Raw genomic sequence first — 15,657 nt, forward strand, 5'->3', positions numbered from 1 at the left:
CTAAAGGATACTATTATATCACCCTGTCATGCACGTGTTCTTTCTCTTAAATGGGTAAGCGTATCAATCAGTTGGCTATTGCTATGTAGCAAGTCACTCCAAAACTTAGTGACTTAAAACGACAAGCATTTATTATCGCTCACTAGCCTGCAGTTCAGCTGGGTAGTTCTGCTGACCTGGGTCAGCTTCTGTTGATTTTGGTTTGGCTCACTCAAGTATCTGTGGCGGCTGGCAGGTTGGCTAAGGGCTTCTTGGTCGAGGAAGGTTTCACTCAGAAGTCTGGCAATTGTTTGGCTGTCAGCAAGGGTGACAGCAAGGGACTAGGTCATGTGTCTCTTTTGTCCAGAAGTTCCAGCTTGTTCATGCAGTAATCGTGGGGTCGAAGAGAAAGAGCAGAGTGCTCAATGCCTACTGAGGCTAAGGCTTAAAGTGGTCCACCATTACTTATATTCTATTGGCCAAAGCAAGTCACAAAGCCAGCCCAGATTTAAAGGGCAGGGAAATTAACTCCAGGTACACATGGGAGGAAATGCAGGGTTGCCTTGCAAAGGCCTGGCTACAGGGGAAGGTGAAGGACCACCAGCATTTTAACAATCCACCCAGCACATTAAGGATGACAAAAAAATTAGCCGCTGCTCATTGCCATATTCCTCTTTCCAAATGAGGGCGTAAAGAGCATGTGTGAGGCTCAGAAGTGACTTTCTATGAGTCCACAGGCATTTGATTGGTCACAAGATCCAGAATGACCTTGATCACGTAGTGGTAGTGCCTGGGAGGGGCAGGACTTGATTCCTGGGTATGCTGCTGTCCGCACCACTCTGCAGACTCACCTGTGGCCATGGGGCCCCCAGTTCTTCCTAATTCTTCTGCACTCTCTCAGGACTAGCGCCTCATTCCATGCTGAACTCCAGGCAGGGACAGGCGAGGTGCTAATGCCTCTGAGAATCCACCTCAAGGCAGCAAACATCAGGGCTACTTCCAGCAACATTCAGTCTCCCAACCTGCAGACAATGTTGATTCAAACTGCCCTTTTTGGAATAGAGCTCAAATGGCTCTGAATGAAAAGGCCTTGGCATAGGCATCTTAAGAAAACTTAAAAATTCAAGGAAACAGCACGTTCAGCCTTGTCCATGCCTTCTGAGTATAGTAGTTATTATGTTTGTATCCTGAGAAATTTAAGGTAAAGGCAAAAAGAAAAAGCATTTGTTTCAACAGATAATTTTTTTTTTTTTTTTTTTTTTCAGAATGCATATGCTATCCCAAGTACTTAACAGTTACTCAGGATATCAAGATGATGAAACTAGCCACAGAGCCACAGAATTTAGAAGCTAACTCTAGGGGATTAACGACTTGTCCCAAATCACTCACTTAGTGGGAAAGACCTCCCCTGTCCTGGCTTCCTGTTCCAGTTTAAGAAGTTCTCTCTCCACACTCAGATGACAATGACTATGTCTGACTTGAACATACTGATTTCAGGCAGGTGAAAGTGGCTGTAGAGATTCAGCCTGACAAATATTTAGATCAGTCGAACACCCTTTGGAAATCACTTGAACCGAATGTTTCCTTTCCCCAGCCGTTTCACTCAGCGACCTACCCCCCAGCATAAAATATTCAAACTCTTTCTAAATTTCATCTATTAAAAGAAAATACTTCCAGGCCCGTAGCTACATGATATCTCCACTGGCAGCCTTGTTCCTTCTTATACCCTGAGTAAATAAGATCTGAAACAGATTGAAATGACTCAGCAGTAGGACTTGGGTCTCTGTACCTATTTACTTGTGTAGTGGGGCCCTCTTGCAGCCGCTGCATAGAAAGAAAAAAAAAATCAGTGATTCCATTCCACTGTATCTGAAATTTTCTTGCTTTCCACAGATACATTCCTGGAGGCAGCAGTCATGGGTGGAGAACTCCGCCCCGGGTCAGAGTTGGACCCCTCTAGGCCGTTTGGGACATGTGGGTGAAGCAGCTGAGCCTCGGTGTTCTCGGAGCCTCTCGTTCATGATTCACGGCTCTTTGCCACAAGCAGCGGGATTCGCCCAACTTGACCACAGAAGGAAACAGACCGTAAGCTTGGAGGGCCAGGGAGGAAACTGGAGGCACATCTGGGATGATTAGAAACAGGAAAAACTCATCATGGTTAAGGGTGGTGAGGTCCTCTTGTCATCCTCTTTGGCTGGAGGTGCATAGAGTATAATAAAGACAGCTTTTGAACATGGTCGATGATAAGGCTCACGTTGGATGCACGTGTAGAATAAAGGTTTCCTGTCATCTTTGCTAAAGCAAGGGAAGGCTTTGGATAGCAGAGGTGGCTTTCATGATGGGGTAAAGGAGCCAGTGTGCATGTGGTGGTTACAAACTGCTTTCTATTCCTCTGCACGGGGAAAGCCCACTTCTCTGTAGCAATGGAAGCTTTGGTGCTTGAAGGCACCCAAGTTACTAACCTCTAATCACTAGAGACAGGGTAGCAGGACTGGTTCTGGTAGACCAGATATCTCCTGACATCCTTAAAAGGGGGCCGGAATCTTTAAATTCTGGTGTGACTAATAGATCCCCAAACTTTACCAGCAGGTGAACAAGAATAAGGTCCCATTATGTTTGGTACTCACATCTCTACTAACGCCATAGATGTTTACAAAGTTTCCCTCTTTCCCTTGTCTCCTTTCACCAAACTACATTCCTAAGAGTCCCAAGGGGTATCTTGCATGGGCCCACGAATTAGCCCACCCCTCTGGCCTCTGGTGCTCTGAGCCGAGCCACCCTTCTTTCTTAGCCTGAATGACCCAGGTTGGTCTCTACCCTGGTGCCCACCACTCCTACTCAGTCACCTTGACAACTTTGTAGAGCTTTGGCAAAGAAGGAAGGAGAGCTCATGTTGCTCTGTATTACATTCAGCTAAGGGGATCTCATGGCAGGGTTACTTGGGCCCCAGAGCGTTACAGGGTTTAATAAGACAGCCCTTCATTTCAGGCTTTTTATCTTTCTCTTTCTGGTGCACACACATGGGGCATCTGAGACGGGAGCATTGAAAGATCTGACAGCAGCTTGAGTCAGAACCATGACTCCTTTGGCCTGTTCAGGCCTGTTGCTGAGTCCGGCTCACCATCTAGGCTCTTGCCCTCATGGTGTGGCCTTTCTCCTTCCTGCAGACTGACTCAGGGGGTCACCCCTTCTCCCTTCCCTCCCACTTCATCACATGCGCCCATGTGTCTGAACCCCGACAGTACACAGAAGTCATGTATTCCTTGGCAGTGCCCTCGGGCCCCATGTAAATCAGTTGAAATAAAAGCAGGGGTGTGGTTTTGCCCAGCTTTGTCCTTCCAGTCCAGTGGAGACTTGGTAAGTGTTACCATTTCTGTTTGCTCATTTGTAAAAGCCTTCCCAGTGTCTGAGTCACTGCACTCAAAGGGCCACAAGGGTTCTCAGTCAGGATACCAGTCACATGGCACACCCCAGGTGACTAGGGATGTGTTGCCCATGGAAGGCAACCCAGGGCTTGGAAAGCCAGAAGAGGGGCAGGCGCGTATCAAGCACTGGCGAGACCTTGTCCAAAAAGGATTCTAAAGAGGATGGCCTAAAAAGGATGCAGATCCAGGGGTCTAGAAGAGGCACCAGGATCACATCAAAATCTAAGCATGTTGGATCAAGTAATGGTGTTTGAGGGTTGCTGTTTTGAATACCTACAATTATTTGCTACTCATCTGCACCTTCTTGTGCTCAGAGGATTATTTACAAACATAAAGAGACCCAATGACTATAATTCCTTAGTATTGTTGGAATTAAAATCTAAATTAATATTCTAACATGATCAGAAATTGGGACTTTTTATGGAAATTCGGTTATTTTGAATTTCAGCTGCAGACACTGGTTATCTCCCACCCCATAAGGGGAGGTATCTAGCAATCTGGGCATTCTCTTATTGATGTAAAGATAATAATTTCTTAGTTTTCTCAAATTTCCTCTCATTCTCTGTTCTGCAGCAAGAATTGCTTTATATTTTGCTTTTCTTTTTCAATTACTGTCCACTGGGACTTGCAACACCTTCTTAATATCATCCTCAGCTCTTCTCACAGTGCCTGTTGTGTGGGACAACGTGGTTGCTTAAGGGAAACACAGTAAGGGCAGCTCTTGTACTCCCGGGAATGAGGCTCCTCTCGGGTGGCCTGTGAACAATGAACTGAAGGTCGTTCGCTCTGTTTCTAGCTCTACCACTGAGCAGCAACATCACGACTCACCAACCTTTCATCGTTTATTCTCTTACCCATTTAATTAGAAGCTACTGTGCGCCCATCACTTCCCTTGGCCTTGTGGACTATTAGACATGGCCCCTGTCCTCAAATCGCTTATATACCAGTTGGAGATCCAGAAGTTCCACCCACGAAACAATTAACAGTCCCTTATGTGCTCAACAGCTCAACGACCCTGAATGAAGAAGGAGAGCTCAGTGTGGCTTGGAATGAGAGAGCAGCCTCACGAAGGAGATGAGCACAGAAGTAGAAAGAGCCTGAGTCCCAGAAGTTCTGATGCCTCTGCATCCACTAGGAGAAAACTGAAGATGGCGGTTCCCACACGACAGGCCAGTGTTGGGTAGCAGGAGCCCTGAAATGGTTACTAAGGGGCCTTGGGGGCCAGCACTGGGTTCAGGTAGGAAAAGTAAGGCATCTGGGCACTCGCATGACTTCGAGTAAGTACATCCTTCAGTTTTGTGCCTATTGCCTCAACCCAGTCCCAGCGTTCTACCAGTCTTATTACTTAGACACTCGAGCGCTCTCTCGATTTCGTTCTCTAGCTCCGCCTCCTCGTTCTCTTTTTATTAGGACTATCTTTCTACCTCCTGGCTGTTTCTCTGTTCTTTCTCTGCTGTTCTTTTCCTTTCTCTTTTTACCAGTTTGTCTCTGATACCCTTTCGGTGCCCCTCAGTGATGGGTTCCAGACATCACTAGGTTCTAGTGTAGGCTGGCGTCCGGAGGTCATGTGGTGGGTGCAAGCAATGACTATGACCTGCGTCAGCATCGTTATTTTTAATACTGTGATAACAATAATACTGATACATGCAAGAATCCATGTTTTTGGAACTTAAGAAACCTTACATTCTTTTCATGTAAGATCTCTTATGTAAAGGGTAAAATGATTTAAACTACATGGGAAAATTAACTTTAACAAAAGGAGACTAATAAATTTGATATTCTTGGCCAACTAAGGCTTCTAAACATCTTCCCTTTGAAATGGAAGTTTCTTCCTTATCTACCTTGTTCTTCACTGACCCTTCTCCACTTTGTTTCCAGCACTTTGAATAGGGCTTGGTACATATTAGGTGCTCAATACACATTTGTAGAATGAATGGAGTTTTAGGAGTTGAAGGGTGTTTTTAAATGAGGAAGAGGCTGAGGCACAAATAATCTCAGGAATGGGGCCAAATTATTTAACAACTTAGAGATAAAGTTTGAAATAGAAATCATAATATAGCTAAACATCCTTGACCTCTGAAGTAATCACTGGCACATAAACTTGGTCTCATCATATAACTGCTGTTGGCCTCAGTCCCTTCCTTTGTCTATAAAATGGAAGGGAAAAGATCTAGAAGATCTTTCTGCTTAAAAAAAATTATCTATTTACTTCCCAGCATGAGGTTTGGGTGGCCCCACTGGAAATGTCTCCATCTGATTTTGACTTCGAATTTATTGCCTTTCCTCCCACTTCCATCTCCAAACGGTGTGTGGCTCAGTCCACACAGCCTTGCTTAGGAGCTCTGGGAATAGAAGTAACTTTCTCATCCACATTTCCATAGTTTAAGCTTGTGTTTTCTTAGTTTTGTTCTGTATTACCATTGGTTACAAGCATTCAGTGCATGGATTATACCTTTGGTTCCTGCGTTCCCGCTTTTGTAGGCATAGTGGCTTGTTAAATAATGAAAATCAGCTGAGCAGCCACAGATTAAGTGGCTTGAAAATCACAGTCCGCATGGTCTAAAAGGAAAAATGAAGATTACAGTCCCACCTCCGCCCTACTTTCCTCTGACACTCTCTGGGTACCTGGCATTTACTTGGTACTGTCCAAGTATTTAATACGTGTTCCTACTTTCCTTTTCTTCAAGAAGGAGGAAGCTATCTTGAGATGCTGAAGACTGATTCTATATAAAGAGCTGGGGTAGTAAATCTGAATAATCTTGGAAGTCTTCACCCTGCCCCTCATTTTCTACTGTTGCTCAACATTTTACTTTTTCTACTTGGTCAATGTCTTCCCTTCCATTTTGGCAGTTACACTGACTATTTTTCTGAGCTAGAAATGGTGACAGCAAAGACACACAGAGGGGTATGCGGGAAAAAAATTTTTTGGCGTAGAATAAAACATTAATCTAACTGAGACCACCAATTCAATTGTGAGTGTGAACAATGGTAACAGCAGGTGATTGTTTGAGATCATCTGGAATGGTCTTCATCTTTTAGAATGGGGGTTGCAAATTGGCATCTAGAGTTAACGTTAGCTACTAACATAATAGTTTAGCCAGTAAAGTTTTAGAAAATGTTTCTGCCAGGTACAGCCTAGGACAGGTTCATGGTTGTCACCACTCCCTGTTGTTTTCACCTGGACATGTAACACACTTACACGCATTGCCTGTTCCCTCTTTGGAACTTATTTTAATAATCCATACTCCGATATCAGTTGAAACTCCTTTATGGAAGTTCCTCCACCAAAAGAAGACCTATACCAACTCATCACCAGCTCTTTTATGCTTCGTCTTGGTATTGCCCAGAGTAGTTTAGGCCATCATCGTGAAGTTTGATGACCATGTCTGCAGACAGTAACTTCAAAAATTAGTATCCTAATTACCAACTAGAAATTGGCTTACTCTCTTCTACTTTTCCCTACCATGTTAGAAATGTGACAAGCCAAACTCTCTCTGTGTCCGTCTTTACCATGCTGAGCTCTATCCGCAGCCTCTGGGAGCTCAGTATGCGAAGGAGATAAGCCAGGGGCATGATGCTTGTTTAACGGTTCTCTCTGTAGTATCCTTGTATTCTTAGCTCCTTTTTTCTTGCCCGTTTCCTTGGACTTTTATCATAAATTCTCTGTAGTTTCTATACCACTCTTGATAGGATGGCCCACTGTATTCCTTCATTAGCTAGTCTTTATAAGGGTAAATACCAGGGTACCATTTGATGGGGTATTTTGCTAGCTGTGAGGTACTCACATTTACTGGACCCTCACACTTTAATGCTTTTATATATCATCATTTTTGCCCATTCCAAGAAGCTTTTCTCCTTTTCTGACCCCTAGTTCATCACTTTACAGAGTTCCATAGCTACTAGTATCAGAGAATTTCCCTCCCTGGCGTGGCTCTGCCTCCTCCTAACTGCCGTATGAAAGTATGGAACCTCAAACACTGGGCAGGTTTGAGAGAAGGCCACTTGGCTTTCTCCTAAGGATATCACAGAGGGGATTCTATAGTGACGGGAGGAGGTTGAATTTCAAGACTACTTCAATCTATTCTAGCTTTTTTTTTTTTAAAGCAATAATTTTGGGGAGGTAATGCTCTCAGGATCAACATAGTTAAGGGAGTAAATAAAGCAGGATCGAGCGGAGGGAGATGTTGAACTTCAATGCAATCACAGCATTTTTCTACCACTTTTTACAGGGCTCTCTGGATCCAGAACAGAGTTTCAGAGATGTCCTAAAACGAGGCAAGGGGACCAGGTCTTTATGCCCGACACAGACCAGTAAATTGTTGTAGGATGCCCTCAGGAAGGGGGCATAAGCTTGGACATATTCCATCTTTTAAATTCAGAAAATGTGTTCAAGGATGTGCTTCGCCATTTGTACAGAAGGGTCTGCATCTCCAATGCCCTCAGGGTCTGATGCCTCAGTAAGGTTTTCTGTAAGATTATTGCCTTGAAAATATTGTCTATTGATGACACTGGTAACCACATTTATTAGTTACCTGGGTGTTTGCTTCAGCTAGAAGCCAGGGAACAAAGAAAACACAGCAGGCCAGTACGTAAGACTGACTGCGGAGAATGATAGGGAGGTGGGGAGCAGCGAGTGTAGGGAACGCAGGAGACCTTACCTCTCAGAATGGGATCTGCTTAATTTTTAATGTTCTGCCTTGAGCATAAAGCGTGCCTTGTTTTATCTTTAGCTTCTACTAAAGGGGTCTGAGTGTTTTCTCAGCTTACCTTTTCCAACCTCTAGGGCTCTTCACTGTGGGGTGCCTTGCTTGTGGTTTTAACCTTTTATGTTTCTTTGTGATGGTTGTTTTGAGTTTACAACTCATTAGATATTCCACAGGCACCCTGGAGTTGCTCCCTCAGTGAGGAGCCAGAGACAATTCAGAGCCGATTTCCCACTTTCCAAACTCACTGAGTGACTTGAGGAAAGAAGGGAGCTCCTAACACATGGAGTGTGAATTGTGTGCGTAAGCAACTTGAAACCCAGGCAACCTTCAGCTCAGGGTTTCCTGTTAATCAGCTGGGTTTTCTGGCAGAGCAATGAGCAAGTGGCATTAATGAGGTAGGCACAGATGATGCCACAGGGGCTTGTACAGTTAGTACGAGCCGGGCATAGCAATGGTGGGAAAACAATAAATGAGGGGGTTATTTTATCCCCTCCTGATTTTTTTACAGTGGCAACTTTTTTGGCTGATTAAAGTACTTTTCATGGTTCCAGGAGGGAAGTGTCTTTTGTATTACACAGTAGAATGTCAGTTCTCATTACTAAGCCCTGGCCGTTCAAATGCTATCTGAATCTCCCCAAGGCCTCCTTGGGGAGGCTGCAGGCAAAATTTCAAACTTATGCCAATTATTTTCTTTCTATCTACATATTGGTTGCTGACCCACAGTAATCGCGTGAGTCAGGTGCTATGAACACAGTATCCTTTATTTCATTCATAGCTTTTAGGACAGATAAGGTTTTTTTGTTTTTTTTTTTTTAAGACTCTTTTCCTCTCATCTTTTGCAATTGCCATTTTTGTTTTCTACTTGAGTGACATGGCAGACCAGACAGAAAGTGAGGCAGAGGTTTTTTTGGCAATGATTTGGGCCTTTCCACACTGATTACCAAGAATTAGTAGGGATTATATAACATGAATATTATTCTCAGGCATCAGCAATGGCAGCAGGTATAAAGCTCTGGGCTTCATTGTTTTAAAAGTCTATCATTTAGGGTCCTTTTATTCTATGTTACAGATATTAACATGACAGCTCACGAGGGAAAAAAACAATCAACTGAAGGATATGTAGTAGTCGCTTATTAAAAACCAAAGCTGAAGATCAAGTATCAGAAAGTACTAGAATCAGTGCATTTAGGTAGCAGGAAGTAATGGACAGTCTCTGTAGGGAAGTAGCAGTGTTTTGAGGTGGCTTCAATTTATGTCCTTGTTCTGTTCAAGATTAAAATTCCCATGAGAATCTGGTTGACCCACCTTGGACCTCATGCTACTCTCTTGGCTAGGTAAGGTAAGGATCATTAACTGATAGTCCTTCTAACACTGTTGACAACAAAGAATGAAAACAAAGTATAGCAGAAGGGTAACTAGGTTCTGAACAGGCTAAATCAGCAGGTGCCCATCACAAACTGAAAGGGCCCAGATTACCCTAGAAAGAGATGATCAATGTCCCAGTCTTACACTGATTATTGTCATTACTAAGTGGCAGGAGAGACTGCTATGGACTGAATGTTTGTGACCCACCCACCCCCACCCATTCAGAAAAAAATGTATATGTTGAAACCCTGGTCCCTAATGTGATGATTTTTGGAGGTGGGGACTTTGGGACATGGAGTTAGACTAGGCCATGAGGGCACGGATTAATGCTCTTATAGCATGAGAATTGGAAATGAGGTCACCTCCCTCCCACCCCCCGACGTGTACGCATCAAGGAAAGGCATGTGAGGACATAACAAGAAGACAGCCATCTGAAAACTAGGAAGAAGGCTCTCAACAGACACTGAATCTGCAAGCACCTTCATCTTGGACTTCCCAGCACCTTGGGAGAGTCCTCGGACTCTCCTAGACTGTGAGGAACAAAAGGCTATGGTATTTGTTTTGTAGCTGCTTGAACTGACAATGACAGAGCCTCTTTCTTCGTTTCCCAAAACAGCCAGATGGTCCATGTTGTCTCTTGTGGCCAGAAGATGAACCACAGTTATCTTTCTGCACAGTAAACTGGTCACTAAGAACAACTGGGTTTAGCAGATTCCATCCCTGCTGAGAGAGGAAGCCAGGATACAGTATGGGCAAAGACTCTATCTTCCTAGTCTTTGAAGATTTTTCTTGAGTGGCTAGAAAAGCCAGAGGGGAAGGTGATGGCTCTCCAAAACCTCTGTTTCTCAGGCTCTTTGGTCACAGTCATTCTCCTCAGCTGATCCTACAGGCTTCTATCAAGACTTAGCAGGCCTCATGTGTATTATTTATTTGATTAAAAAAATTGTCAATTGTTTTTAAGGAGCCTCTGTGAATAAGCATAATTAAACATAGATTAAAATGTCTGAAAGACTGAAAACCACCATACGATACAGTGAAACGAATGTAAGAAGCTTAAAAACATCCTCACGTCATCATCCCATCAAAGCATCCCAACTCACAGTGATACCTGAAAAGCCGAGCCTCACAGAAATGATCAAACTGAGATTCCAGCTGCTGAAGACAGGCAACGATTCTAACAATTTGGGATGATTAATTTGGAAAAGAGCTCATCTGCACCATCGGCGGAGGCATAACGGGTGTCGCTCAGAGTTAAAGGAGGAGAACGAAGAGAAGAAGGAAGGAGGAAGGAGAGAAGGAGGAGGAAAAGAAGAGGAAGAAGGAGCAGGAGGAGGAGGAGGAGGGGAAGGACCCACCGAGACACCTTAACACACAGCAGGGATCGGCGGAGGATTGCACATCAACGTCTACACACCAGCGGTGCCAGGAGATGTTGTGGGTGAGTAAGACAGGCAAACTGACTAGTGCAGAGAGATTTTAAACAAATACTCATGCAGAGTGAGACGTTCCATGAAGAACACACACAGTGCACAGGACAGAGAGTTAGTTGCTGGGTGGCGCTACTCAGGGCTAGGTGGTCAGGGGACTTCTCCCTGTCGATGTGCTTTTGAGCTGGGTAAAGAGAAGGAAGCAGCCCTGTGAAGATGTGGAGGGAGAGAGGATCTCCCTGCAGACAGAGCAGTGCTTTGAAGGCCAGAAAATGAGGCAGGACCTTGGCTAGGTTATCCCTTTTGGAGCCTCTGGGTGAAGGGAACAAGATATGGGGGAGGGGAGGCAGGCAGTGACTGACACTAAGGACAAGAAGTCATTCTGCACCCTTTCCGGAGGGTTGCTTTTAGGTACCTCTGTTAGTCAGGTGCTTTTGGCTATAAATAACGGAAAACCTACTAATAGGAGATTAATAATAAAAATTTTAAAGTCTTTTTTTTTTTTTATCACACAATAAATCTGAAAGTGGGCATTTCAAGGGGTTGGTATAACAGCTCAATGACATCATCAAGTTCTGAGGACTTTTCTCTCCACGTTTTTATCCTTAGCACGTCAGAGCAAAATCTCTCTTGGCTGCAAGGTAGATGCCACAGCTCTGAGCTCTGCATCCTCACGTAGCAGCAGACCAAGCAGGAAAGAGGATGCAAGCAAAAACACATTTTCCTTGGGGAGGGTCTCTCCTTTCATCTGAGGGGAAAGTCTTCCCCCAGCATCTGCCAGCAGATTGCCTCTTACACATCCTAAACGGGACTGACTAGATGTATACCCCAGACTAGGAAGGACTGGAGGGGATTAGCTGAGGCTTGGGCCTGTCTGCCCAGCACGGCAGCCGTCCATGAGGTGGTACTTGCAATGTGCTTGCCCAGCTTCTCTTAGGAGAGGAAACCCATGGAATAACTGAAATTGGATGTTCCAGAGGAGCCTGTCGTTTCAGGCCCCTGTGCAGGAGCTAGGCCACCGCGGTCTTGGCAGGGTTTGGTGGAGTGAGAGGGAAGGGCTTCTGGAGTGCCCGTGAGGATGCAGCAGACCAAGTTGTCCTTAGAGTATAAGATGGAGAAGGTGGGGGAGATTAAGTATGAAAGGATGGGGTTAGCAGGGTAGAGGTGCAGCGTCTGAGCTGGAGGTAATGGGTGCAGCTTCTGGGTAGGCCCTGTGGGTGCATGTCCTAGCCGTGCACTGCCCTGTACCTCATCATCTATAAAATAGGGCAATAATAGGACCTGTCTCACAAGGTCTTCATCCAAACAGGCATTGGGTACATAAAGGCACACAGGACAATCCTGTTATATGGCAACCAAGTCACAAAAGCTGGCTGTGATTTTACTGTTATTCTCTACCACACACCTCTTCCTGAGTCAGATTATCCTTCATTTCTTTTTAGAGCTTTCATTTGTTTTCAGATCGCAAAAGGTCGTCACATGTGCTACCTCAGTGGCTCCTAGGTCTCACCACTCTCCTATTATAGCATCTGTGCCTGAGGAATATTTTGGTGGTGCCAGACCCATGCACGGTACTTTGAGCCTTTGTGGAAGGCCGCCCTGTGCTCTTCTCGTGGAACAGCTCACCGAGGGAGAGTTCTCTGGGTACGTGGATGAGAGCAGTTTTGGATTGCGCCTCCGTTAGACCCAGTCAGTGCAGCAGCAGCTTCTTCGATGCTCGAGGGGTAAGAAGTGTTCTTGGCATTGCCTCAGTTGCTTCTCACTGTGCCTGGGAGGTTGGGCTGGTGGGGGAGGAGGGTGGCGAGGAGAGGTGTGAATGGAGAAGCGTGACCTTTGGATTTCTTTCCTTCCCCACAGGAGTGTTTACTCCCTCCAGAATCTGGGCATCTGTGGGAGAGCTGAACTCTGTTTTATGAGAGGACTTTTTTTTTTCCTCCTTTTTTTTTCTTTTCCCATCAACACTTGTCAGGGATTCAAAGCAAAAAGCCTGGCAAAGGCCTGGGCTTCTGCACCAGCTCAGGCAAAAGATGGGTCTAAACAGGGAACAGAGCGAGGCATTGTTCCAAAACTGCGGAGTGGGAAAAGTAGGTCAGGGAAGAAAATGCAGGTTTGACAGAACTGGGAATTGAACTTGTCACCTCAGAGCCCATTGGTGTAGAAAGTGAACAGCCAGCAAGGGACCGGGGAGTAACTGAAGTCTGCTGCCTGGGCAGGGGCAGACACACGCTGTGAAAAGCCGCCTGTGTGATGCTCATTGCCTCCTTGTAGGGCCAAGCACTGCTGTCTTCCCCCTTCCCCCACACGCAACCCTTACCCTGGGAAACTAAACCAAGTGATGATTCTAGCCGGCCAGAGCAGCTGAGACTCTCTCTAGAGAGAATGCCAGGCGGCAGCTTCCCAGCCACCAGCTGCATTTGCAGGACTGGGAATTGAGACAAACTCCCCCTCTCAGAGACGAGCCTCTAATTACAATCAACATCACCTTCTAGGAAACTTCTTGGGTGGATGGCTACCAGGATAGAAAAGCTTTGTCCTTGCCACCCCCCTGATTAGTTCTGTAGCCAGGGGTTCAGTTATAGCCTGGGAAGAGAAAAAATACCTCTTTCAACTTGTCCAAATCTTGGTAATTCTCCAACTTTCTCCCAGAGTCAAGGCGCTGAGTTATTTTGGATGAAGTATTCTCACTCTTAGTTTGTTTCATTTTGGAAATGTCTCCAATTTCTTGCTCCGGACACTCTTATTGCCTAACATACACCTCCTTCTCCTTGCAGGTCTCAAAAGTCTTTCGGTAGCAATAAGAGTGACTTCAGACTGGTGGTTTCAGACCTGCCTGTCACAGCATTGGCACCAAGAAATTCGGGTTCACTGGCTGCTCCTCCACGGAACACTTTCAACATGCATCTGAAGAAACTTGTAGCTTAAGACCAAAATCCTCTATGCCTACCACTCATTCCTGGGCTTGCTTCTGTAATTAATGGCGTCTTTTCCCTCTCTGCGAAATGAGGATAACGCAACTCATTTAATATGGAAAGACTATTGGACTAGATCCAAAGACGCAAATTCTAGTCCCGTCAGCTATTTACCTAGTGACTTTAGGCCATTTACTTAAATTCATCACCTTTGCATTCCTCAGCTATGAACTGGGGGTAATATTGCTTATAGTAGAGTCGTAAAGTTTCAACCTCATATAAATGAGGTTCTCATGCGAAAGCACCTTTCCCAGACCTGGCACTGAGAAGAAGCCTCATCCAGCGTTTGCTTCCTTCTGTCCTCATTTTTAATAATACTGAAAGAATTTCTGGAGGAAACGTTTGGAGTTAGGTATACTTGAGACTGCTTTAAAAAAAAATTGAATAGAAAAGAGAATAGAATATGCCTTGACATCTAGTCCTTGCACTGTCCGATACAATAACATTAGCCACATGCGATTATTAAAATTAATTAAAATAAAATAAGATATTAATTAAATTATAATTAAATTAAAATAAAATATTAATTAAAATAAAATTTTTAAAATGCAACTCCTCAATCACATTAGCTATATAATTCAGCTCTTCAATGGACAGATGTAGCTAGTGGCTATCATCTTGGACAATGCAGATAAGAAACATTTCCATCATTGCAAAAATTTCTGTTAGACAGTGTTGACAGAATTCTTATACAAACGACTTTACCAAACTTTAGAACGCGTTTCTAAAGGCAAAACTCAGATTGCCTTTTGCCTTGGGGTGGAACATCTTCTTTCAGTGACTTTGCCTTTAATACACAAAGTATTTATTTCAAATTACGACCAAAAAAGAAAAACAACGCACTTTGTACACAGGCGGGCTCACATCCTCCTTCTAGCCTTACACACATGCACATGTGTCTCCTGACCTGTTTCCACTCTTCCTGCCAAGCTCATCAGGAAGAAAGGCCTGTGAGTACAGCTTAGGTGAAAATTGAGCTTTCGTGGACCTCACCGTCCTGTGTGGCTTTGTGCCTGGAATATGAGGGAGAAAACACCGCCACGCTGTGACCGTGCGTGGGGTGGAGGAGGTGACTTTAAAGCCGATAGGAGTGTCTGCGTCTGCCTGGCTTCCAAAAGCTGAATGAGATGAGGAATTTTTTTTTTTTTTTTTTGGTGGGATGAAGCAGGTTTTTGTTGCTGTTTGGTGGTGGTGAGTAAGAAAGGAGGGAAAAAAAGAATCTTTAAAGAAAAATGAGTGTTGGGAAACTAGAAAGAGGGACATTTTCTAAGCCTGAAATTGCTTTAGCCTCTGGCTTCCAGTAATAGAAGGACATTTGGTGGTCATTGTCCATGGGTGTGGCTGATGCCCCAAGGACCGGTCACTGTAGGTTTCCATATGACACCCCTTCCCGCAGGGCAGTGAGCACAAGCTTATCCAACTGCGCTCACTTTCTGTGATCCAAATAGAGCGGAAGAAGTTTCCTAGAGGGATTAAGATGCACACCTGAATGACTCCAGCCAACTCCAGCTTGGAGAGAAGCAAAAGTCCAGGTGATGGGGGCAGGAAAGCATGAAATAAGCCAAGGTTAATTTAGCATGTGAGGAAAGTTTGAATTATTTATTTTTTGACCCTGTACGAGGTACTTTTTACTGCAGCCTGTTACAGCCTCTTTTCGGGCAGTAGAGTCACACAGGTTTCTCAACCATCTTTTTAAAACATGCCTTGTCCTCTAGTTTTAAACAAAGTGATTGCTAACGTAGGGCTCTTGTGCCAGAGGCAGTCTGGAAGGTGTCCTCTAGGAGAA

General features: G+C 44.7%; 1 long non-coding RNA gene across 1 annotated transcript; it reads left to right on the forward strand.

Annotated features, from left to right (window-relative positions):
- Positions 1 to 1,830: 1,830 nt before the first annotated feature.
- Positions 1,831 to 14,318, forward strand: LOC118613817. Its single transcript, XR_004955921.1, has 4 exons — positions 1,831 to 2,064; positions 4,410 to 10,913; positions 12,345 to 12,626; positions 13,674 to 14,318. It is a non-coding gene; the product is annotated as an uncharacterized LOC118613817 (long non-coding RNA).
- Positions 14,319 to 15,657: the final 1,339 nt, after the last annotated feature.

This window comes from Rousettus aegyptiacus, unplaced genomic scaffold (genome assembly GCF_014176215.1).
Source record: "Rousettus aegyptiacus isolate mRouAeg1 unplaced genomic scaffold, mRouAeg1.p scaffold_m13_p_2, whole genome shotgun sequence".
NCBI classification, from domain to species: domain Eukaryota; kingdom Metazoa; phylum Chordata; class Mammalia; order Chiroptera; family Pteropodidae; genus Rousettus; species Rousettus aegyptiacus.